Genomic DNA, 25,905 nt, shown 5'->3' with positions numbered 1-25,905 from the left:
ATGAGCTCAGAGCCCCTTCAGAAAATTTCCTATCAGCTACCAAACTTCTATTTGCCCAGCTATTTGCCCAGCTATTTTTTTACTCATCCTGTGGCATACATTTCAACAAAAACCCTCCTCTGCGAAGTCTTCGGTATTAGTTTCCTGTGACTGCTGTAACAAACTACAAACTTGGTGGCTTAAAACAACACGTTTGTCCTCTTATATAATAGTTCTAGAGGCGAGAAGTCGGAAAGGAACATCACCGAGCCCAAACAGAGGGCCTAGAGGGGAATCTGTTCCTTGTCTTTTCCAGCTTCTGGTGGTTGCCAGCGCTCCTGGGCCTGTGACCACATCGGTCCGATCTTCAAGACAAGTGTCTTCAGACATCGGTCTCTGGCCCATCTTCACATTACCTTCTCTTATGTGTGTCAAATCTCCCTGTGCTTCTCTCTCGTAATGATACTTGTGATTATATTCAGGTCCTTCCTGGATCGTAAAGACTAATTTCTCCATCTAAAGATCCCAACTTACTCACCTCTGCAAAGGTGAGATTTGGATAGATTTATCCAAATAGAGGAACATTTACTCGTATAGTTTCCACGTGTTAGGACCTGATGTATTTTGGGGGCTGTTATTCAGCCTGCTTTACTTTCCCTGTTCTTTTTCTCCAACTCTAAGCTATCCTTCCTAGGCTGGATTATGAACCTCTTATTGATTTAAAACTTTGAATTTAATTTTATCCTGGTACATATGATGATGATGATGATGATGTTAATGATGACTAAGAGATATCAGTTGCTTACGGTATACTGGACACTGCTCTAAGAATTTCACAGGTATTATATCAACTATCTCATACAACCATTTTAAGATGTAGGTACAATGTTCACACTCATTTTTCAGATCATGGAACTCAGGTACCGTATCTAGGAAGTAGACTTATTGAGATGTGAACCCAGACAGTTCGATTCAAAGCTGTGTAGTGTTGCCACATGGCTATTGATTTACCTTCTGTCCTCCCAGTTCACTGTAAGGACCTGGGAGCTCGCCAACACCCCCAGCTCCTAGCACCCAGCTAATGCTCAGTGATATTTGGGAAATAAATTGATAAACAGATTCTAAACTGTCTCTGTCCTTATCCAGATATAGGCCTCAGACATATGTGCAAACCTTTCTGGGTCTCAACCATTTAATCAGGATCTTGGCGTTTGGATGACTGTTATGATCCTTGATGTTTTGTGAATAGATTATCTCAGAAGTCCATTTGGAGTCTAAACTCTGGCTGTTGGATTAAGGTGATTGATTCACTCGTTTCACGTTGTTGAGAATACCTTGCACACAAACCAGGGCCCGGTTAATGATTTATTACTCTGGGGGAGGTAACTTTTGAAGTAGAAATTATAGACTGTCCATGTCCCAAAAGCTTTGGAGGATTGCCAAAAGTATTGATAACATCTGTTTGCCCAAGGTGGCCAAGTCACTTTTACTGCTGGTGACAGAAACTTTAGCCTTTATGGAGTCAGTCCCTCAAAAGATTGTGTTTTATTCATTTACTGTCTGTCATCCCTGCAATATAATGACACAGAATCGTTGCACCTGGGTGACCTACCCACATAATCAGTGAATACTAATATCTCAATGCTTGGGATTGTGGATCCAGGTCACACACCCCTGTCCCATTCTGCCCATGGGTTAATGAAATGTGAATCAAGTAAATTTAGAAAGTAATCTCAGATGTAAGCATTGCATGTATGCACACACATCTGGTGCCTTCTACACAAGTCACTTCATAAAGCCTCTCTGAAATACCGGCATGTGAACCTTCTAGACACTCATACATATTAATTGATAATAAAGGGACAAGTGGAAAAGTTATCAAGAGCCCGGTGTAGTGATGCCTTGGTCTCTGAGAGCCGTCAGAAACCCTCTTCAGTTAGAATAATAACCATGGAAGCAGGAACCAAATAAAAGACTGTAGGCTAGACTCAGAATGGAGCTGCACGTGATCAGATTTCATCATCATTAATGTGTATTATGGTCACGTGCCCAGTGACGTGTAGTGAAGAGAGAGGTGCTCTTTTAGTGGCACAACTGTCTTTTGTTGTTGCTGTTGTTGGGGTTGGGGTTCCTGGTAAGAGGGGGTGGTTGCGCAACCTCAGAAACTGCTCTCTGTAGTGGAAACAGCACAGGCCTGTGGAGGCAGGCAGTCTGGGTTCCCATCGCAGGTACTGCTTATTATGAGCAAACTCCCCGCCATCTCTCTCTGCAAAGTCAAGGAAGTAATGTCAGGTTCAGTGGAGACGAGGTGGAGAGATGAGAGGATGGCCAGGGGATGCAGTTCATGTGCCTTCCGTGCACGTACTGAGTTTCTGTAATAGGCTCTCGAGGGAGAAATGTTTCGAGAAAGCCCCCTTCGCAAACCCACAGAGAAATCCACTCTTACAACTGCCAATGTAGGCTTTGGCTCCAAATCTGAATCTGTATATTTTTTAATCTTATTTTTTGTTTATTGAGATTTAAGACACATACCATAACATTTACCTTTTTAGAGGGTACGGTTAAATGATTTTTCATATATTCACAAAGGTGTACATTGATCATCACTAATTCCATAATATTTTCATCATCTCCAAAAAGAAGCCCTGTACCCATTAGCATTCACTTCCTATGCTTCCCTCTCATCATTCCTTCGCAACCGGTAAATTTCTCTCTCTGGATTTGCCTGTGCTGGATGTGTCAGATAAATGGAGTTATACAGTAAGTGGCCTTTTGTGTCTGGCTTTATTAGCATAATTATTTTCAAGTTTATACCATGAATTAAAACTTCTTTCCTTTTTATGGCCAAATGATATTCTACCGTATGGGTACACCACATTTAATTTATCCACTCATCTGTTGATGAACTTTTGCATTCTTTGTACTATTTGGCTATTACAAATAATGCTGCTAGGAGCATTCCTGTACAACATTTTTTATAGACATAGGCTTCTAATTATCTTGGATATACCTAGGAGTGGAATTGCTGGGTCATATGGTGTGGTAGCAAGCATGATGGCCTCACAAAAATATCCATACTCTAATTCTTGGAAACTGTGAATAAGCTATCTTATGTGGCAAAGAAAAATTATGCCTGCAGATGGAATTAAAGTTGCTAATCAGCTGACTTTGAGATAGATTATGCTGGGTTAATGGAAAGGGACCGATGTAATGGCAAGTGTCCTTAAGCCAAATGGCCTCTAGCAGCAGGAAAAGACAAGAGCATGGATTACCCCCTGTGGCTTCCAGAAAAAAATATAGTCCTGTCTACACCTTGATTTCAGCCTCGGGAGACGGATGTCAGACATTAACCTTCAGGATAGTAAGATAATAAGTGTGAGTTGTTTTAAGCCACTGAATTTTACGTGTGAGTTGTTTTAAGCCACTGAATTTTGGTCAGTCACTTATTAGCACCACTTGGTAATGCCATCGGGGCAGCTGTGCTACCCAATAATTGGCGCTGATTATTTTTTGCCGAATTCCTTGTGGGTAGGGCTGTTGTCACAGACCAAGCTCTGAGGCAGGGCAGATAAAGATGGGCTCTGAGAATGGAGCTTTTCAGAGAGCTTCCAGGCAGAACAAATAGTCATAATCCGCAGGGGTAGGGTTTTGGGGGAGGTCCGAATCTGTGAGTCCCCCTTCCATGGCTCATACAAGGCTGTTTTTCACAGTTACTATAGCTGCAAGACTGTTGGTTTTCAAGAGCAGGGGAGAGGGTGATGTATTAAAACAATTTAAAATGCAAGAGGCTCTTTGTTCTTACTAGATTCAGCTGTTTTCCCTGAATAAATACTCCTTTGATTATTAAAAGCCCATATTCTGAAAAGGTAGCTTCTAACAGATTTTTTTTTTTTTTTTAATTTCTGTGCCAGTGTTTTCATTGATTTTTAGAGGAGTAGATTTTCAGAGGCCCTTTCCCTACCCTTCTGGATTTTTCTTTTCTGGATTTTCACTCTGGAGAGCTGGGCAGATCAAGAATGGGCCCCAAGTCATGTCCCTTTAAGCATACGTTTTTCTCAAAGCATATCTGAGTAGCTCGTGGCTAGCCCCTATTCCCAGGAGTTCTATCCAGGTACTATGTATTCTTCTAGATCAGGGATGTCCAAACTTTTTTCAACGTTTTTCACCAAGGGCCATATGCGGTAAAACACACAAATAGCCAGGCCACTCACTCAAGGTGAAGTACGTATTGCCTCACCTGGTTTATTTAAGTAAACTAAATATATTTTTGGAATTTGCTGTGGGCCAATTAACAATGGATCATGGGCCGCAGTTGGCCCCCGGGCCGCAGTGTGGACACCCCTGTTCTAGAACTTCCTGCTTTAATGCTGCTTCTTCCCCTGAATCTTCAGTCCAAATCACATAGCTGTCAACTAGGAAGCCTCTTCTGGGCCACACCTGGGCCTCACTGGCCTCTGAGAAAGACGGAACCCTGCAAGGACGGGCACTTTTGCTGCTTTTGAACACCCCGTACAGATCTCTGCTTTCTTGGGGGCTAAGAGTCCCCAAGGAGCCTTTCTCTGCCAGCTCCCACCCATTCTGTGAAGCAGCTCTACCTGACCTCTGGTAGGTCTCTTTCCACTCTGGTCTTTGAGCCAGAAAATTTGGCTCTCGTCCTGGATTTGATATCTGCTGGTTTTGATGTTAGACATGTTTTCATACTTCTCAGGAACTGATAAGCAAATGGCAATAAAACAACTTCGTCACAGGACAATTGGGATATTATCTATGATAATTTATTGTAAAGTACATTCTGTCATCTCCACATCATTTACCAAATGATTTTAGGTTGTAGAAATCCACACACCTCAATATTCATTTTGCTAGAGCTGTTTTTCTCCAGCAGTTGTTCTGGAGTTCTTTCTAAAGATTAGTTTTGGGGGAAAAAAAAATACTTGTTGTGCTAAGTTTGAAGAGGATTCTTAAAATAATTTAAGTCCATTCTAGGTCATTTGGAAGACAACTTAAAAATTACATACTCCGAGCAATTTCCTTCCTCATGCTTGTGTGATTTTATTGTGTTACCATCAAGTAGTATTACCTTAATTGTGGAAAAACAACCAAAGTGGAATTTTACATGGAAATGATGCATTTATTTTAAATAAAAAACAAATATCATCACAACTCATAACAATAAGTTGAATAGAGACAAATGTCGGAAGAATTGGATTATTAAATCACACCCACATGATAAAGATAATACACACACACACAAACACACACGTTCACTCACACTCACACTCACATTCTTTGCCAAAGTAGCCATCATTGTAGTCACAGTTCAAACAGCACTTTAGTTTCAGCAAAATGACATCGACTGATAATGGGAATCTGAGGTTGATCATTTGGATTACAATGGTTTTATAGTTTTGTCTGTCATCACTTTGTAAATCTTTTTAGATCTTATATTAGTATAAGAGCTACAGACATAAGGCAATTATAATGAGTTTGTAAGTACCCATATTTAAGTTGCATTATGATAAAATTATCCAGCCAGCACTAGGGGGTCCAGCGAGAATGTTCTTCTTGCAGATGGAATCTGTGCATTACTCAAGTTTCAGAAATGCGGCTCTGGCTTACAAAAACCAGGCAAACTCAGAGGGAGCCTGAGAGGAATTTCTATGCAGGCCAAGTTGTACCTGTAGGTACAACATGAAGAGATAAGAGAGATTTTCTTACCATGAAAGACAGAAACCTGCAATTACCAAAAGGCACATAAAAACTCTTGGGAAGAAACTAATTAAAAATAACGAGGAGAGGGTGGTTTACTGAGAAGAGACTCAGTAAATTAAGAGAACATTTTGGGGTCCTATTTTCAAGAACGCAGTCCCGGGAGAAAGAGCCTGGGTTTAAAATTCCATTTCTACCCCCTGCCTTTCAATAAGTCCCATTGGCTGCATAGTTTCATGTTCCTAAAGCCTCAGTTTCTTCAATTTTAAAATGTTTTCTCTGCAGATTTGTTATATGGGTCAAACAAAATGACAAAAGTGAAACTTCTCTATGAGCCACTAGCCCTGTGTGTATGATAGTTATGCCGCTGTATTCTGTTTTCTTAGATGTTCACAAAAGGTCCCTGGAAATGTTTCTAATTCTTTACAATTGAACATCTCAGCAGGAAGATAAAAAGCCCAAGAAAGCTCAAGGTCAGTGAAATAAGCGATTCTTGCATCTAATCTAGGCCGAGATCTTGGCAAATGCAGAGTTGATGTATTCTATAAAAACAAAACCTTAGAGAGATGGGTTTAGGCCAGATCTCTGGCTGGGAATTTTGATGTTTTTCCATAGATTTTTCTTTTTGTTAATCACAAAGTTTCTTTTATAGATTCAAAAAAGTCCACATTCCTCAGAGGTGTACACTCATATGGTCATACATGTGTTCACCTACAGAAGCATCTTGGCCCATCCATGTCTGAGTATTCACATTTCCACAGACACAGCTAGTAATGTGCTGACACATGCACCAAACACCTACACACATGCCCTGCTCACTCTCAAGTGGATCCAACGCCCACTAACCAGTGACCAGAGACTCTCATGGTCAGTTCCCAGCATGCTTTACGCGTGAGAGGCAGACATGTCCTGGTCTCCCCATCTCCCAGCGTGTATCTCACCCAGGGGTGTCCTGGCGTCCCGTTCTTTAGATCATCCTTTGGAAGCATTTGGGAGCCGCAGCAACAGTGGGTGTGAAAGTCAGTCATGCTGAGAATTGAATTAGGACCTTGGGCAAATGACTAGCTCTGTCCGAGCCTCAGTTTTTTTGGTTGTAAAACATCCGTAGTAAAGATGTCTCGTGGGCATGAAAGCATTATGTGTAATGACTTATGTATTTCCTCTATGCCCTTTTGGTTCTATTTAAAGTGACTTTGTCTTTTTTTTTTAATTTTTGGAATCATACATAGATGTGAACAGTAAGAGACACAGAAATCTTAGAAAAGTCAGGGAGAGGTCCTCATGAAGACAAGTGCTGGGACAGAACTCACTCAAAATGGCCCCAGTACCCTCAGTTGGAGAAACTTGTGGATCTTCTTAATGCTTATTTGTTATGGGCTTGTTCCTCTTCCTACCGGTACACATCTTCTCAGCCCTCATGTCTCTAGCGTCAGACTTTTATGCTTGCCCTCCTTTACTATTCTCTCCTGATTTCCCTGATCTCACTAAATAAGGCTCTATCTAAAGCCATTCTCTCGCCTTCCAGCCCCATTGTAATAGCTGTGGTCTGTCCATGTTGCCCAATTTCACATTTGTGAGAGGAATTTGATGTCGAGACTCATCTTTTTCACACAGGGTCATATGGATTTAGCTTTGGAGTCCCACAGACCTCAGATAAAAATCTAGCTCTAACATTGATTAAGTCTGTGACCTTAAGCAAGTTGTGAAACTCTCAGAATCTCAATGTTCTTAGAGTCATACAGGGATAATTATGGTTCGCACTCCTGTTGTAATTTTGTGAGGAAAAAAATCAGATAATGTATGACAAGTGCTTAGTCTAGTACAGCGTATGTATTGAGCCATGAAAAGGCACTAAAATACCATTAGTGTCAGTTCTGGCCATAGAGCAGAGGTCAACCTAAGAACGGAGTGTCTTTTTGTCAGGTGCCCACCCTTGGCTGGTTAGTCACAGCCACCGCACAGCAGAGGCCCTGGGTCATTCCCGAAGACAAGAGTGTCAGCAGGCCAGGCTTCCTGTATCTACATCTACTCAAGAGATTACGGGATTTTTGTTTCCTTTAATGCTACATAAATATAAGAGATAATGTAATCAAATCAATATATGCATGGATGACTATAAAATAACTTTGGCAAAAGCCATTAAAACAAACAAACAATCAAACAAACAAACAAAAAACTTTTCTCTTTCCCCTTAACATATTCACTACCAAAAGAAAAGGGCCTGCCGAGAAATATTAAGGAGACATGCACAGGCTGTAATGGATCCTCTAACCAAACTTGGGGACTGGATAGCAGAAGGTGGAGTTCTCTGGAGGTGATCACATAAGATTTGAAGAGTGAATAAAATGTATTTGGGTTAACAAATGTAGCAGTGGGTACAGGGTTACTTTCCAGGGAGACAATGGCAAGTTCCAGTGCACCCATATTATTGGCAGGTAAACACCTGTAGTTAGAAATGGGGAAACCCATCCCGCCCACTCCAGTTTTCCTCAAAAAAGTGGATGATTTCAGTTTCTCGAGTATATACTCATATATCTCCTTTAACGAGGTAGTTGGGTTCAGAATCTGGTTAACAATGACCATTTTGAAGAATTTACTAAGTATTTGCCAAGGGTCCAACCCATGGTTTTGACCCATCCTTACCCATTATTCTATAGTCTACAAAAGGAAGCTTCCAGAAAAATTCTTGATCTCTGATGCAGTCTCAACAGGAACCCAGGCTGCTTCAAAATAGCCTTGAAATATTTCTGGGCCTTGCAATGGCAAGTCAGATGAAGGCTCAGAAGACTTGTACTTCCCCCCTCTGCGACCACCATGAACCTGAGCATGGCCCCAGCTGTGTAGTAGGCAGGTGGAGGAACCCCTCCTTGATGTGGGGTTTAGAACATAACAAGCGTCCTGGAGCAGCTGTGCTTGGCTCTCATGTAAACCTATCCAACAGGTATGCTTTTATTCTTCAGAAAAGCCAAACTTGAAAGATAAAGAAGCAAAAAGGGAATATTTGAACAATCATGTGTCCCTGCCTTTCCTAATGAAGGGGCATTCACATTTTATATTTGCTTCACACATTTTTGTTAATAATAGAATATCACCATGAAGCTGATGTTTATTGCTCTGTCCCTTTCCTTATCATCCCTTATTTCTCAAGAGCTAGTTGCTAAGATGAATTCAGTGCGTCATTTATCAGTCAACTATTTATACCTTGAATCCAAGGTTAACCATTGTTAACCAGATTCTGAAGCTTAAAATTTTTTATGCAAATATCACCATACAATGTTTATCTTTCTGTAATTAGCTTTGATTGCATTCCACATGATGTTTTTAAAGATCTATGTTGGTGTGTATAAATCTAATTCATTTGTTTTAATTGCTGAATTGTATTCTACTGATTAATATTTAAGTTGGGTTTTTAGATTTAACCTACCGTACCTGTTCCCCAATCATCCAGACATTGCATATTTTATAGGACTGCACAGACTCAGATTAAGGGATAGGAAAATGTGATATTGAAACACCCATGGTTCTCTAGGGATGAAGACCGCTTTGTTCCCCTTTTTGAGTCAAATTTACCATTCTATACACTTTTTCTTAGGCTGAATCTTCATTTTATCCATAGTAATTTTTTTATTAGTTTCAGATGAACAAAGCAACATAACGGTTAGACATACACACCCTTCACAAAGTGATCACTTCCCCCACCAATCTACTATCACTCTGTTACAATACAATTGACTGTATTTCCTATGCTGTACTTTACACTATGTGATGTGTGTGTGTGTGTGTGTGTGTTATTTAATTATAGTTGACATTCAATGTTATTCTACATCTGCCTCAGGTCTACAGCACAGTGGTCAGACATCTACGCAGTATATGAAATGATGCCCCTGATAAGTCCAGTGCCCATCTGTTACCCTACATAATCTTTACAACATTACTGATTATATTCCCCGTACTGTATTTTATATCCCTGTGACTATGTTTTATGTTGACTTATAAGGCCATAGAACAACTCCCTTGATATTTCCATATGCTCCTGAACCCCAGAAGTAGATTTCCATGGTTTGTCCCTACAATTTACCAAACTTTGTTATACATGCCAAAAATCAGCAGCAAAAGGGAGCAGAACCCAGATTCATGAAAAATGCTTCCGAAGTGCCACTCTTTTTCATTATCCATTTAATTGTTTTCTGCCCTCTACAGAAATTGCCACGTACAAAATTTATTTTATAAAAGACTCAATGTCCTTTCATTTCTAGAAATGAGAATCATAGAACTGATAATGTGACATTTTTGCCCTGGCTACCAGGCAGCTCGACACAAATTGGTTGTGGAATCAATGAGGCAGAATTGCAGCCTTTTCCTTGGTACTGAAGGTTTACTTTGGCTTCATTTAGCATTTTCACAACATATTTCAAAGAGGGGAAATCTTGGGCTTGGAAAGCAAGAGTTCCTTTCCCAGGATCATATAATACACATGGCTGAATGGAAATACAGCCTGAGTGTTTTCCTGCAAGGCCAGTTCCTGTAACCACTAAGCTCTTTTAAGTCAGTAAGGTAAGCAGTATTTTAAAAAATAATAATTGGACCAATGATATATACATATATATATATATATATATATATATATATACATATATATATATATATATATATAAATTATTATTTTTTTCCAGTTACAGTAGACACTGGATATTATTTTATATTAGTCTCAGGTGTACAGCATAGTGGTTAGACATTTATCTAATTTATGCAGTGATTCCCCCTGATTAATCTCGTACCCACCTGGCAGTATACAGAGTTATTGCAACATTATTGACTATATTATTATTTCTTATCAGCATTTCCATTGATACAATCATAGAGTTGGGGTCTGCATTGTGTTGTTTTCAGTAATTATTAACTTAGGAACTATAACTTGAAAAAAGATTTGTTCAGGCCAAAGACACAACAAATAAAAGTATACCAGTCCTTATCTACTACTACTAGTGATTGTCAGTTCTCCTTGCATACACCCAGTTCTTCTCCTTTGTCAGGCCAAGACCAGAAGAATGTTTGGCTGCACGTGGCAAAGACCCTCAGACGGCAGAGGGAGAAAAGGTGACTTTTTCTCCAACTGGAGAAGGCTTGTCTCGGCCCAGCTGAGGCTGTTTTATTCTTCAGAGGCCAAGGCCATCGAGGGCTTAGCTTCTTCCAGTGGTCAGCAGTCATGTTTCTAGATAGCAGGAAAACAAGGTCTGACCAGACCTGTCTCCACTTATTTCCTTCTGCCTGCTTGGTCTTTCCCTTCTTGTTTTCCCATATCTACCTTCCAAAAATCACTCTAAATTTCTAAAATGGCTTCTGCTCTGCTTGGTGCAAGCTGGATTTTCCCTAGTGTCAGGCAGTCACTCACCCAAGACAAACTATGAAAGCTCTTGTGTCCCTTTGGTCCTTCCTCAACACATCACCTGCACAGGCTGAATTCTTTTCCTGTCGGTAATTCCCAAAGGAAATGTCCATACCAGTAGCCTCTGCTCTGGACCATCAGACATATTTGGGTCTTACTCCCACTATCTTTCATCTGATAATCTCCATGTATCTTTAGCCTATTTATTCCTGGTTTCACAATATTTGGTACTCAAATTTTGTTCTTATCTATTACATTTTTCTTTCTCTTTATCCTGATTTTGGCTCGGCTCTTCTGGACAAGATTTATTTGACTAGATCTACTGTTAACATCTCCTCCATTTGGCAAGCTCTGAGTTGACCCTGCTTAGGATTCTGTCCTTGGAAGGACCTCTCTCTTGCATATTCCCTAGGATGATCCTGGATAATCTCTTTTTAGTGAAAATAAGAGGCAATTGGCATCATGAGTGAGAACAGAAACTCTATAATTCAATTTAATCTCAATAAGAATTTAATAATTTGGACACCATTTCACAGAGCCAAACAAATAGCAAAACATAAACAACACGTTATCTAGATGATAAAAAAATATTCTAGAACAAATTACATATTGTTACAACCAAAAATTCATGTGGACATAGCAAAATAATTGGGGCAAAGTGAGGTTTAGAGACATCTGGCAAAATCTTTCTTACCGTACAACACGTCTGCCTTCCATTTTTGCCCCCAAAGAGACCATTGTTTTAACACAGCATTTATTTAGAGTTGTATTTCATTTGGCTCTCTTAAGTGCAAAAACAGTTACAGACACACATCCATATTTTATGACATCATTGTTTTTTCTCTCCAGAGAACTGGCTGTTTTGATGTCCAGGGAGAATGGAGGTCAACATTGCTTTGAACAATCCCGTTGTTCGGCAGGCTTTGTGCTGGTTGTGCTGCACAGGAGGGAGTGTGGCCTAATGCCTGAGGACCTGGGTGCTGGAATCTGCTGCCTGGGCTTGAACTCTGCAACTGCCCAGCTGCATGACGGTAAGTTACTTCAGCAACACGTTTCTCACCATCACATAGGAATCATAGGAACTACCTTGGAGGGTTTTATAAGGATGGGATGCAATTCTTCAGGCCAAGAGCCTAGAACAATGCTGTGAAATAGTCCGGACCCAGTTGATTTTGTCATTTTTAGTTTGTAAGGGAGCTAACCACTTTTACATGGTGTAAAAGGAAGAACGTGGGCTCCACAATCACACACATCGTTCTCTCCGGGTAACGAGCTATGTGACCCCTGTCGAGTTGCTTTTTGGAGTCTCATTTCTTTCATCTGTAAAACGGGGATAATCACACATATTTTGTAAAGGTTCTTAAGTGCGATCATTTATGTAGAGCTTCACGCACAAACTAGATGTCTGACAAAGGTTAGTTCCTTTTTAGCTTCCCTATCACTGGAAAACCAGTAGAATAACTGGAAGAGGGAGAAAACGGGGCCCTAATAAGGGCATGTTTTATAGTGAACAGTGCACTCGCTGGATTTGTTGAAGTGGCTTGAAACCAACTCTCAGGGCTGCCTACTTTGCCTGCTAATGCTCCTCCTTCTTTCTGCCACATGTCTGGGTGCCCAAAACCGGGCACTCTCCTAAGAGTGAGATGGGAAATTAGAGCTGGCGAGTCCTCTTCTCTAATCTCAGATTCCTCAGAAAGGGGCCTACACAACCCCCAAGGAGTTGAAGCTAGGAGTGTCTCTGCACGTGTCTCTGCGTCTCTGTCCGTGTGGGACAGTGTCCAACACCAAGGCTACGGTCTCAGCCTCTGCAGTCAGCCAGCTCCGGACTGAAGTCCCTGACAGGAGACCTCGATGTGTGTGACCAAGGGGAAGTTGTTTAACTGCAACTGAATAATAGCAAGGATGCTAATACTTATCTCAGAGGATTGATATGATATGAGACAAAAGACGCCAAGTCATGACGGTTGGTGTGGGCTACGTGCCAGGGCAAACAGATTACCATGTGTATCACCATCATTATCAGTCTCTCTGTAGATGAGCAGAGGTGGGTCTGTGGCTGCGTCTGCCGCAGTGATGTGGTTCTGTGGGTGGCATCCATGCGGGTGCGCACCTCCCTTTTCTAGGAAGAGGAGCTGCCGGCCCTTTCCTGCATATCCTGTGTGACAGCACCACAGGCTCTGTCCACGCTGAGTGATTGCATCATTGAAGAGCCATTCTCATGGGCACTGGCCAGGAGCTCACGCTACCTGACCAGGCAGTGGGGTGTCATGGAAAGAGGAAGAAAAGTGGCTCCAGAAACAGCTGGTTCCATTCTCAGTTCTATCCATGAGTATCTGTGGAACTTGGACTGAGTACCCTACCTCTGTGAATCCCCGTTTTCTTATCTGCAGACTAGAATGATAATATTGATCTCCGTAAAGTTTATTCACAGATAAATGCGACTACGCATTTATAGAACCAAGAGCAGAGACCAGCATTCATTGTAATCAATCAACAAACATGTATTATGCTCTTATTGTTTGCCAGGCACTGTGCTGGGCTCTTCGAGGTGACAGCAGAGAAGAGGTGCCCCACTCTTTTGGAATTTGCAATTACTGGCATGTGATAAATGTAAATTAAGGGAAAGCGAAAACTTTCCCACCTCCTGTCATCACTTTGTCTGGGGTGCTTTATACTTTTTGGTGTCTCTGGCCGCTTCATGTCTGTACTCAGCCATGCAGGTGACTTTGGAGATCAGTGTGCCTTAGATGAGTCAGTTATTTTAAAGCCAAGAAGTTGACAGAGGTAGTTTCAAGCTTGAGGAAGTCATGAGGTGGGAGGGAGAGGGGAATGTTTCAAAGAGAGTTCCTTTGTGGGAGTGTTTGGGGAGCTGCCAAATTTCTAATGAATTTGCCTTTATTGAAAGAAGGAAACGGTACTTTCCCTTACAAAGGAGGAAGAAAAGGCTGGCTCCTTTGTGACTGAAAGGTAGCTAGGGTGTGGAACCAAAGTGACATAAGCAGGCCTCACCCTAGAGAACCTCCGGGGTACGTGAGAACAGAAGGCAGAAAAGTGCATGCTACTGGAAGGAAGGAGCTAGAAGCCACAAAAGGGCATCACAGCATCACACGTGGATGGCAGTGTGAGTTGGGCTGGAGAGACGAGCTGGACTAGCAGTGCTCATGCTTGCATTCTGGATGGGGCAGAGATGGCCGGAGGTAGTGCCTCTCTCTTCTCTTCTCTATTTCCCAGGGTCCCTGGCAGTTAGGCTGGGGCCCATGCAGCTGGGCTCAGACCAGTGGGGTGCAGATGGAAGTGACTAATGGATGCCTCGCACACATTTTTAGATGCCAGTCCCTTTTCTCAGCCTTGGGGATCCAGCACGAGTCACAATCAACATAAATTTCTGCCCTCACGGTCCTTATATATTCTGGGAGGGTGGGACAGACAACGAACATGAGAAATAAGTAAAATGTATAGTAGAACATGTGAATAAGTAAAATTTGTATAAATACATATATGTAATTAATACAGTATGTTATTTATACATAATGTATTAAATATGAGTAAAAGTACAAATGTTTAGGTATAATTTCCTAAATATAATTAGAACTAAATATGCATATATACATGTTATATATATAATGCATATGTGTATATATGTATATACATATATAGTTTTACTTATATTTGTATATATTATAAATATTAATGTACATATTTATTAATATGCATTGATAATAGTGTAATATATTATTAATATTAACTTATTGATTATATATATGTATACATATCTATGGGGATAGACAATTAAGTTTGCAAACTTAACTATCTGAGCTAATATAAAACAAAATATAAATATGGGGATAATTGCTAAAGCAAAAAATAAGTTAGGTAGGGAGGACCAGAAGTGCTGGGAAAACCATTTTAAAGGTGGCGTCCATGGATAAATACCTCAGAGTGAAAGTGAAATTTCTAATAGAGCTGCAGGAAGAAAGGCTACTTGCCTCTGAGAAGGAACAACCCATGATTTTCATGGAATTCAAGGAGGCCAGTGGCTAGAGTGGAGGGTGGAGTATAACAGGGAAAGAGAAAAGCGAGGGGACAGATTTTTTGGGGTCATCTGTGGTCTCAGAGGCCAGTTGAAGGTTGTCTGCTTATTTACAGTTCAAGGGCAATGGGGAAGCCAACTCATGAGGGGTGAGATGTGACATTTCAGAAGAATCACTCAGACTGCTGTTTGAGTATAGTCTGAAAGGGACTTGGAGGGGAAGGGTGGGGACAGAAGCTGGAGGCCAGTGTGGAGGCTTTTCCAGTGTTTAAGGTAGTAAGTAAGGATGGCTTGGACAAGGTGGTGGGATGAGGGGTGAGAGATGTGACAAAATCTGAATATACTTTGAAGGTAAAGCCAGTAGGATTTGCTGATGAACAAAATGTGGGGGTTGAGAACAAAAGAGGAGTCAGGAATAACTCCAAAAGTTTTGCCTGAGCAGTTCAAAGAACAGAGTTGTCTGCTGAGATGGGAAGAGCAACAGGAGTATGCTTGGGGGAATATCCAAAGTTCAAGTTGAGATGCCCAATGAATGTCTAAATGCATATGTACCTGAAGTTTGGGGAACAAGTTTGTGGAAGATACAGTTAGAAGTCATCAGTGTACAGATAGTACTTGAAATCATAAGACTAAATGTGACTACTTATTTTTTTGCAAACAAGGTGGTTGAATCACAGGTACTGTGGCAGGAAGGGAATGCATCAGATTGAAGGACAATAATTTTTGAATGGAGAATAGTCTCAGAAGCAGCATATTTCCCAGGGGAAATTTTTTGGACTTCCCAGCAGAACCTCAAGAACATTATAACCAACAAAAAACACTTTAGGGGAATTTTACTAAGGTAAAACAAGTAAGATAAATTATTTACTAAATTATTTGGTAACCCCAGGTGGAAGGTGCACCTTACAGCCTTGATATTGGTATTCGTAATAAAGGTATGAATGTTCTGATGACTCATTCACTTATCCCAATCATGACTCATCTGGGAACTCTGGGGCCCTTTTAATGCCAGTGTTAGTTCTGAGTCAATTTCAATAAAATTAAAAAACAAACAAACAAACAAAAAAACTTCTTCACTGAAAGCTGAGTAATTCTTGACAGGTTAACTCAGAAATCATGTAACCAAGTGCATGCTTAGGCCAGGCAGAAAATGTAAATAAATGTAAATGGCTGAGTGTGTAGACAGGAAGGGTGAGGGTCATTGTCACGACAGTGGACAGTGTGGTGTTCACAACAGATGTTCGTTGAATGTTATGCAGGGATCCAGGCCCAATTTTCTGCAAATTTTCAAGTCTAGAGACATAGAAACTTTCTGTGGAAATGCCCAATATTTTAACATTGACACATCATTTATTTTACTAAACACGTGGTGTATACATGAGGCAAAGCATGTCTTCTGTCTAGCTGTAGCTGAGTAGACCCAGATTTGGGGCTGCTGGTTGCCTGTTTCTGCATAAACATTTACTGAGAAACTCCTATGTTCTGGTGGATACAAGTAAAACAGAAATACAAGTGGCTTGATTGCTCCCCACCCAGTGGGGCAGGTGGGCCACTCACTGTGGGCACTCTGCTTTGAGTCTGTGAAAATGGACCTCAGGCAGTGTGGAAAGAAAACACGATCTCTGCAGGGACAAGCCACTAAAGACTTCATGGAAGAAATGGCATTTGAGTGAAACCAAGCTTTAGGAATGGAGGAGCAATCAAGGTGTTAGATGTTTGCCAGACTGTTCCATTTGGCTAATTTAGTCTTAATAACTAAACTCCACTCATCTATTGTTAACGAGGTTAGACTCCTTATCTGTCGTTTTTCATTAAGATCTATGATCCATTTCAGCCTCTCACTACAACTGTTTTTAAACAGTTTTATTGGAGTATAATTTACATAGCATACAATGCACCTATTTAAAGTGTATCATTCAATGTGTTTCAGGATATCCCCAGGGCTGTGCAATCATTACCACTATGTAATTTTAGGACTTTTTGTCTCCCTTAAAACAAATCCCATACCCATTAGCAGTCACTTTCCGTTTCCTTCTCCTCAGCCCCAAGGAACCACTGATGCACTTTCTGTTTTTATGCGTTTGGACATTTCATAGAAATGGAATCAAACAATATGTGGTCTTTTGTGACTTCTTTCCCTTAGTATAATTTTTTTTCAAGGTTCACCCTTGTTGTAGCATGCATTTGTTGTGCGAGGGACGCTGCTCGCTGCACCATTTGTTGTGCGGGGTGGCTCTGGTCCCACTCCCCACATAAGAACGCAGGACATGGTGAGGCCAAAAAGGAACACTCACGGAGCCATAGGTAGGGGGGTCATACCACTATATTCCCTCTGGCAGCCTGGCGAGACACACGCAGTAGTAGCCACAAGATCCATAGTCCGCCATTCCTTCTCTGCCTGCCAACCAACCAACCAATCAACGCAGCCCCGTAGTTACATCAGTAGCCAGTTGGCTAACTGGTTACAGCTGATGGCCAAACAATCACAGTTGATAGTCATTCACCACCCGAGTCAGCACCTCCCCACGGAGGCCAAGAGCCTGGAATCTGCTCTCTGGGACTCTGTCCCCACAGCATTATTACCACATTATGTCTTTATATTGCCAAATAATATGTCACTGAATTAATATACCACATTTTATCCATCCATTCATCAGTTGATGGACATTTGGGTTGCCTTTATTTTTTGACTATTATACATAATGCTGCTGTGAACGTTTGTGTACAAGTTTTTATGTAGATATCTATTTTCTTCCTCTTGGGTATATATCCAGGAAGGGATTGTTGGGTCCTATAGTAACTATGTTTAACATTTTGAGGAACTGACAAACTGTTTTTCAACGTGGCTGCACTAGTTTACATTCCCAACAACAACGTGTGAGGAGGGTTCTGGTTCCTCCACATTCTCACCAACACTTATCATATGTCTTTTTGACTACAGTTAGCCCACTGGTAAGAAGTGATATCCTTTATTATTTGCTTTGCATTTTAATAACTTATGATGTAAAAAATGTGTTCTTGTAGTTATTAGATATTTGTATGGATATTAGGTATTCCTAGGGTTGTGCAACCATTTACCACAATGTAATTTTAGGACACTTTTGTCCCCCTTAAAACAAATCCCATACCCATTAGCAGTCATTTTCCATTCTATATTGAATAGAATATAGGTATTTTTTTGAAAAGAACTATTCAAATCCATTCCCATTTTTAAATTATTTACTTGTTTTTTTATCATTGAGTCAGAGGAGTTCTTTATATATTCTACTTAAAAGTTCCTTATCAGACATATGGTTTATAAACTCTTCCAATGTTTGGGCTGCCTTTTTCACTTCTTGATGATGTTCTTCTCATCACAAAAGTCTTTAATTTTGGTGATTTGCAATTTATCTATTCTTTCATTTTTTGCCCTTGCTTTTGATATAATAGTAAAGAAACTATAGATTAACTTAAGGTTATGAAGACTTAGACCTGTGGTGTATTTTAATAACTTTATGGGTGTTGCTTTTCCACTCACGTAGACCTATAGTAAATTATTACCTATAGTAAATAACTCATTTGTATATTGTTGTGATGTAGGAGTCTGACTTCATTCTTCTGCATGCGTCCTAGAACCTAAAAAGACTGTTCTTTCTCCATTGAATTTTCTCTGCACCCTTGTTGAAAATCAATTGAGTATAAATGTAAGGATTTATTTTTGAACACTCCGTTTCATTCCATTGACGTATATGTTTATCTTCTGCCTGTACTACACTGTCTAAAATAGTTTAGATTTGTATTGAGTTTCTAAATCAGGGAGTGTTCGTCCTCTAACTTTGTTCTTTAACTTGGCTTTAGCTATTCTTGGTATCTTGCAATTTCATATGACTTTTAGGATAGACTTGTCAATCTACACATCTACCATTCTTAGATGTGAGAAGGCTGAAGGCTATCAGGAAGTAGGGAGGTCAGACACAGACAGACAACTTAGAGAATTACCTAAAATATATCTAATTGTTCACTACCCACAATAAACAAATAGCAATATTTTGTCATAGTCACTTCATATTTTTGAAAAAAAATAATGTTTAAGGTGACTTTAGTAAATACCATTGCATCCCTTGTTTTCTCTAGTCTCATTGCTCTTCCCACCACCCTGATTAATAACAGCTGTATCATGAATTTGTTGTATGCTCTCCCTGTCCATATTCTTATATTGTTACCACATTATGTGTAAATTAGTGTGTTAGAGTGGAGACTGTACAAATCATTCTTTATTATTTTTTTTTGAAACTGTCCTTAGTTTTTCTTCATGATTTCTTTTTTTTTTTTTAAAGATTAGATGATTGTGAGGCTTTATAAGAACAAATAATTTAATTAACAATTAGGAACCACATTTATCTATAGTAACAAGGTGATGTTCAGGAGTGGAAAAGTTTAAATATAATCTTGACTTGAATAGCAGAACATCTAAATAGAAAAATTACACAAATAGAGAGATTGCTAAAAATTCCTGACTCTGTGTATATCCCCCAGCAAAATCTTATTATCACACAATGTGGGTTGATTATTCTAAACTACCTGCTGTGATCTTAGTCAATATGAGGTGTAAATTATTTAGGAAACAGTTTTTTTTTTCCCCCCTTACAGGAGCACAAGGCAGCCATTAGTTCTCCTTCAAGTAAGAAAGAAACAAACAAATAAAAATAAAACAAAGAAAAACTGATTAAAACAACAACAACAAACCCAAACCCACAAAAGAATCTGATAGAAAACATATACATTAAGTTTTTTAATTTAATTTTCCTCTTTTATTTGGTCTTTGCATATTCAAAGGGAAGTAGAGGTTTGGTACACATTTGCTTGGTTTGAAGACAGATAAACTCAATTGCCTTAATAGAGTACGTGGAAATGGCCTTGGGCATCCAGCTGTTGTTTTGGTTAATAAAAAAAAAAAAAAACAGGATATTTTTATTAAGAAATCTTGACCTTGTGGAAATTGGATGTAGAAGAAAAAACTGTGAGGGTATGTTATTGACCTGATGCCCTATGTACCCCGAATAATGTAGTATTTATTTCTTCTAAACAAGAATATTCTTCTACATAACCATAATAACCCCATCAAAATCAGGAATGTAACCTTGATACAGTATTAACATCTAATTTTCCAATTCCATTAAAGTTTTCTAAATGCCCCAATAATGTCATGTATGGTGAAAGTATATAATTCAGAATCACAGGTTGCCTCTATTTGTCATATCTCTTCAACCAATTTCACACTGGAATAATTCATCACTCTTTCTTGAAAGTTCATGCCCTTGACACTTCTGAAAATTGCAGGCCAGTTATTTTTAAAATGTGCCTCCATTTGGATTTGTCTAATATTGCCTCATGTTTAGATTCACATTACCTTTTTATCAGGAATATCCAACATTGATATAATGTTCCTCTCAATATATGTGCGACAGATTGTAGTCTCCAAGATGGTTCCATAAATATCTCCCATGCCACATACTGCTCTTACAATGTGCCGTTGATGCGTCTTCTATTGGAGGTGGGAGCTGCGTTCTCTCCCCTTGATATGTGGAGCTGTGACTGTATCCATGCCATCTATCTTCCAAAGTTAACTCATCAACAGCTATAGCTTCCTCCTGATTTATTTGGGACACTTACACTCGGAACGCAGTTCTCATACTCTAGGGAAACAGGAAGACCATACGAAGTGGGCATGTGTAGGGATTCTGTGTGAGAGCTGCAGTTGAGGCCCCAACCGACAGTGAGCATTAACTTCCAGTGTCTCTTCAGCTGGGTCCAGCCTTCAGCCACTGAATCCAGTCTTCCTTTGTTGTCTGCGGACATCATGGGACAGTGACAAGTCATTGCTTCAAAACTCTGTTCTGAGCCATCATGGCTCTTTCCAAACAGGTGTGGATGCCAGCACTGCTCTGCCCCACCTCATGGCTTTGGGGTTGAATTGCTTAGGAAGGAAAGGGGAGGGAAGAAGAGGAATAAGGATTGGGAGTGGATAAATCATATTTAGGTTCTGGATTTGCTATTTGCAAACGGTGTCTTCTTTGGCTTCCTGCTTAGCCAGGGACTCTGGTCCCCGCCTCTGCAAAGTGTGGGTGGTAATGAAGGTGCCTCCTCCTGAAGCTGTTGTGGACACTGATGCTAATATCTGCCCTTTCCTCACCTACAGTTCCATCCACGCTGACACAGATAGGCCTACTCCTAGGAGCCAGGGGCTTTTTACTCATCCTTATCCACCCAATGCTTAGCTCATAGCAAGCATTCCATACATTTTATATAATGAATCAGTGAATTATATTACAAAAATCTTTGTAAGTTATAAAATGCCATATGAGTGATAGCTATTGAATCCAATTTTTATCTCTCTAAAATAGTCAACTATTAGTTAATATATTTATATATACAACTATATATAGTACATAATATATATGTATATATAATATATGTATATATGTGCATATATATAATATGTGTTATATATATATAACCATTTTTAAAACTTATCATGACTTCTAACACAGTTCCAGACATATGATAGGTGCTCAATAAATATGAATGATTAGATAAATGGATGAACAAATGGATGGATGGATGGATGAATAAATAATTAGTAGCTTTGTAAAAGAGAATGTTTTGAGTTGATTTCGTTGTTTTAGACCTCGCACAGATGGAAACCCCTCAGTTTCATATGAATTAAGTAAGGGAAGTTCTCAGACAGCCACACAGTAGAGAATCAATGAGAGGGTTGTCAGTTCTTCAGCTGAATGGATTGTTCAGATATCATAAATGCAGTTTAGACTCGGTACAGTTTCATAGTAGAAGAAACTGAATGTGATTATTATACTGGTAATTTGCGCAACTGCTTGGCAATACACTGCAGGATAAAGTCCAAATTTCCCAGCACAGTGGTCAAAGGGTTTCCCCATCTGGCTGCGGCCTATTATCTCAAACTGCATCTGGCATTTCCTATTCTGTCCCCTTGTCTCTATTTTATATGAGGCCATGAGTCAAACAGTTAGTTCTCTTTTCTTGATATTTTCCTTCTGTTGCAAAGGGTAAATAATTATAACTTGTCTAAATTTCCCATTGGGTTGCTGAGACTCAAATGATACAAAGCATAAAATTCAGTAAATATAATTTCATCCATTAAATACTTACTAATTACCTGATTGATGCCACAAACTTCCAAAGGCACTGGGGATAACAAGTCACAGCCCCCATCCTCAAGGCGAACCAAGGAACACAGACATCAGAATGGTCACATGTAATAAAATGCTGCAACTGCTGTTAATCTGCATCATAGAGATTGTTGGCACACAGTTGGTTATATCATTTGTTATTCAACAAATATTTATTGAGTACCCACTATGGGTTAATCTGGCTGTTGATGTTAACGTAATTCAAAAGATACAGTCTCTGTTTTTCACGGAACTTATTTATTTTAGTATAGTATTCCCTACCCCCCCGCCCCCCCACTACTTGTATGCTGTTTTGCTGTCCATGGTTTCAGATATCCATGGTCAACTGTGGTCCAAAAACATTAAATTAAAATTCCAGAAATAAACAATAAGTTTTAAATTGTGCATTGTTCCGAGTAGTGTGATGAAATCTCCCAACAACCCCTGCATCTGGCTTGGGGAATGAATCCTCCCTTTGTCTACCATCTCCATGCTGTATCTTGAGAAAGAGAGACCGCATTCACATAACTTAAATTATAGTATATTGTTATAATTATTCTATTTTGTTATTATTTATTGTTGTTAATCTTTTACTATGCCTAATTGATAAATTAAACTTTATCTTAAGTATGAATGTATAGGAAAAATAGTATATATAGGCTTCAGTATTATCTGTGGTTTCAGGCATCCACTGGGGATCTTGGAACGTATCCCCCATGGAAAAGGGGGGGCTACTGCACAGTGAATATGCAATAAATAATCACATGGATAAAGTGGTATTTGAAGGTAAATGCTATGAAGGAAAATAAAGGAGAGTAAAGGAATAGAGACTAATGAGAGCTGGGGACCAGTTTGCCTGTCTTAGTGAATGAAACCCTCTCTGAGGAAGATATCTTTGAGAATGTCTGATGAAACTAAGGATCAGAGACCTGTAAATAATGGAGAGGCAGAAGGGACAGGCAAGGAAAAAGTGCTGAGACATGAATATAGTTTTGAATTACAAGAACAGCAATAAGTCTCATAATCAGAAGAGGCAGAGTAGAGTACATGGTATGAAATGAAGATGAAAATACTTGCAGGGTCCAGACCATGTAGGACCTTGTCTAGACTAACACAGCTTAAGTGTTGTTTACAGTGTTTTTATCAGAGTTTGAGAAGGGGGGTGGCGTGATATGATTTATATATTAAAATGAAAATAAACAGGAGGCTAGAAAGAATGGAGGACACTACAATACCAAATGAGACGTGGTGGCTTGAACTGATGTAGTTGTGGTGAAGTTGTTGAGAAGTGGTCATTTTCACGATATATGTTGGAAGTCACTGGAGAGACTTGCTCCATGCATTGGATGTGGTAGGTCAGAAAAGCAATCGAGGTTTTTGACCTGGTCAGTTAATCGTTACTTAGATAGTTGGATATATGAGTTGGGAAGGTGAGGAGCAGTCATGGCTGAAAATGTAAATATGAGAGTTGTGGGCACATATGTGGTAGTTTAAATCATGGGATTGCTTCCTTGGGAAGACTGTATGGCTGAGCCCAGAAAACACCAATATTTACAGGTGGCAGAAGAAGGGCAGACAGCAAGGTAGTCTGAGGACAAGAGACTGCCTTCTCAGAAGATGGGAGAAAAACCAAGAGATAGAGATTTCCTGAGCACCAAGTGAGAAAGTGTTTCAAGAAGGATGGGATGGTCAATTGTGTCACTTCATTCTGAGATTCTAAGATGAGGATTGATTTCGATTTTGGGCCCTACTCGTCTGGGGGTTGCTGGCCACTGTGATAGCTACAGTTTTATTGTAGTGGTGAGAACAAAATCCTCACTGAAATGGGTTCAAGAGAGGATAGAAGGTGAGGAAGAGGTGGAAGTGAAGATAGGCAAGTAATTATATGTTTCGGGTCATTGGATCCATCATCAGCTATACTGAAATCAACAACAATGATGATGTGAAGAGATGATGACCAGATGTCAAATTCTTTAAGGAGTGAAGAAAAATGGCTAGATTGTAACTGATAACTGCCAACAAGATAGGTAGGTGGTGGTGGTAAAATCTGATGACACATATTTTCATGGAGTGAGATGGATACTTTGATAGATAGGAGGAATGGGGTCTCGAAGCAGCAATGAGAAAAAAGGGGAAAATCTGTCTCCCATTCATGCCCTGCAGTACGTGGGCTGCTGGAGAGAAGAAAGTCAATGCTTTCGAGAGCTTCAAGGGAAGCCCAGTTCAATGGGCAAAAAGGACTCATGAATCAGGGGCAGCCAGGGAGGGCTTCATGGAGGAGGTGACACTTGAAGTGAACATTGTAGGATGAAGAGGGGCTTGTCAGGCAGATGGCAGCAGAAGAGCACTTCATGAAAAGAAAAACAGATGAATAAACTCAGGGCTGAGGGACAGCAGACAGTATTTAGGATCCACAGCAGTTTAACCTCTGTATGAAATTAAGACAAAAATCACAAATGAGGAATAGAATATAGGATGTGCGGCTGCTCAGGTAAACAAGAGGCCCATAAACACAGCATTAAGGAACTTTGTGACTATAAAGTATTATTTTTGTATTATTCAAGCTTACAAGGTGTGATTATAAAATACAGTGGGTGTTTAAATAAAAAACAAATTATAGTAAAAGACACATTGCCATTAATCCCCCTCAAAATACTCCCCCTCACTTTGAACACACTTATCCCATCGTTCTTGCCACTTTCTGAAGCAGTTCTGGAGGTCCTCTTTCATGAGTGTCTTTAGTTGCACTGTCGTGGCTGCCTCGATGTCCTGAATCATTTTGACTTTGGGGAAGAGCCAGAAGTCACATGGTGCCAGATCTGGTGAATAAGGTGGGTGACACTGTAATGTTTTTATTTGACAGAAATTGCTGTATCAGAAGCAATGTGTGACACGGAGCTTTTCCGTCGTGATCACAAAATACGATGAATGCTGCATCCAACGGAAAGGCAGGGATCTTCAATGTGGGAAGCAGCACGTGGAACCTAAGTGACAGTGTGTGACAAGTTTCAACTTGCTCAGTGCAGTCATTTGGGTGTGAGCTACGGTTGAGAGATGGTGTGTTTTAAAGTGTGCCATAAATCATCTTCCATCATGACAATGCTCCGTGTCACACATCGCTTCGGGTATGGCAATTTCTGTCAAGTAAAAACATTACAGTGTGTCCTCATCCACCTTATTCACTGGATCTGGCACTGTGAGACTTATGGCTCTTCCCTAAATTCAAAATGATTCAGGACATCGAGACAGTCATGACTGTGCAACTAAAGATACTCATGAAAGAGGACTTCTGGAACTACTTCAGAAAGTGGCAAGAATGAGGGGATAAGTGTGTTCGAAGTGATGGGGAGTATTTTGAGGGGGATTGATGGCAATGTGTCCTTTACTGTAATATTTTTTTTGCTGTTTAAACATTTACCATATTGTTTGATCACACCTCATATAAGTGCTAAATATTAAATAAATGTTTTTTTTTAAATAAATGAGTGAATTAGTGAAAAAAATCCAGCTAATACCCGTCAAGCACATAGTATATACTTGGCCCTGGGTTACATTGCACACTGACAGATGTGCTTCTCGCACCACGCCCATAGCAGAAGCTGCTAGCATTCTGA

General features: G+C 39.9%; 1 long non-coding RNA gene across 1 annotated transcript in view; it reads left to right on the top strand.

Moving 5' to 3' along the window:
* The first annotated feature begins 6,074 nt into the window (after nt 1-6,074).
* The window catches only part of LOC308498707, an 89,493-nt gene continuing 69,662 nt past the window's right edge, over nt 6,075-25,905 (top strand). The window contains exons 1-2 of the long non-coding RNA XR_013993506.1: nt 6,075-6,161; nt 11,924-12,105. This is a non-coding gene — a long non-coding RNA (uncharacterized lncRNA). The remainder of the gene's footprint in view (nt 6,162-11,923; nt 12,106-25,905) is intronic.

Source organism: Rhinolophus hipposideros (assembly GCF_964194185.1).
Source record: "Rhinolophus hipposideros genome assembly, chromosome: 1".
In the NCBI taxonomy this organism is placed as follows: domain Eukaryota; kingdom Metazoa; phylum Chordata; class Mammalia; order Chiroptera; family Rhinolophidae; genus Rhinolophus; species Rhinolophus hipposideros.
The sequence above is the reverse complement of the archived record's forward strand: the minus strand, read 5'-3'. Positions and strand labels throughout refer to the sequence as shown.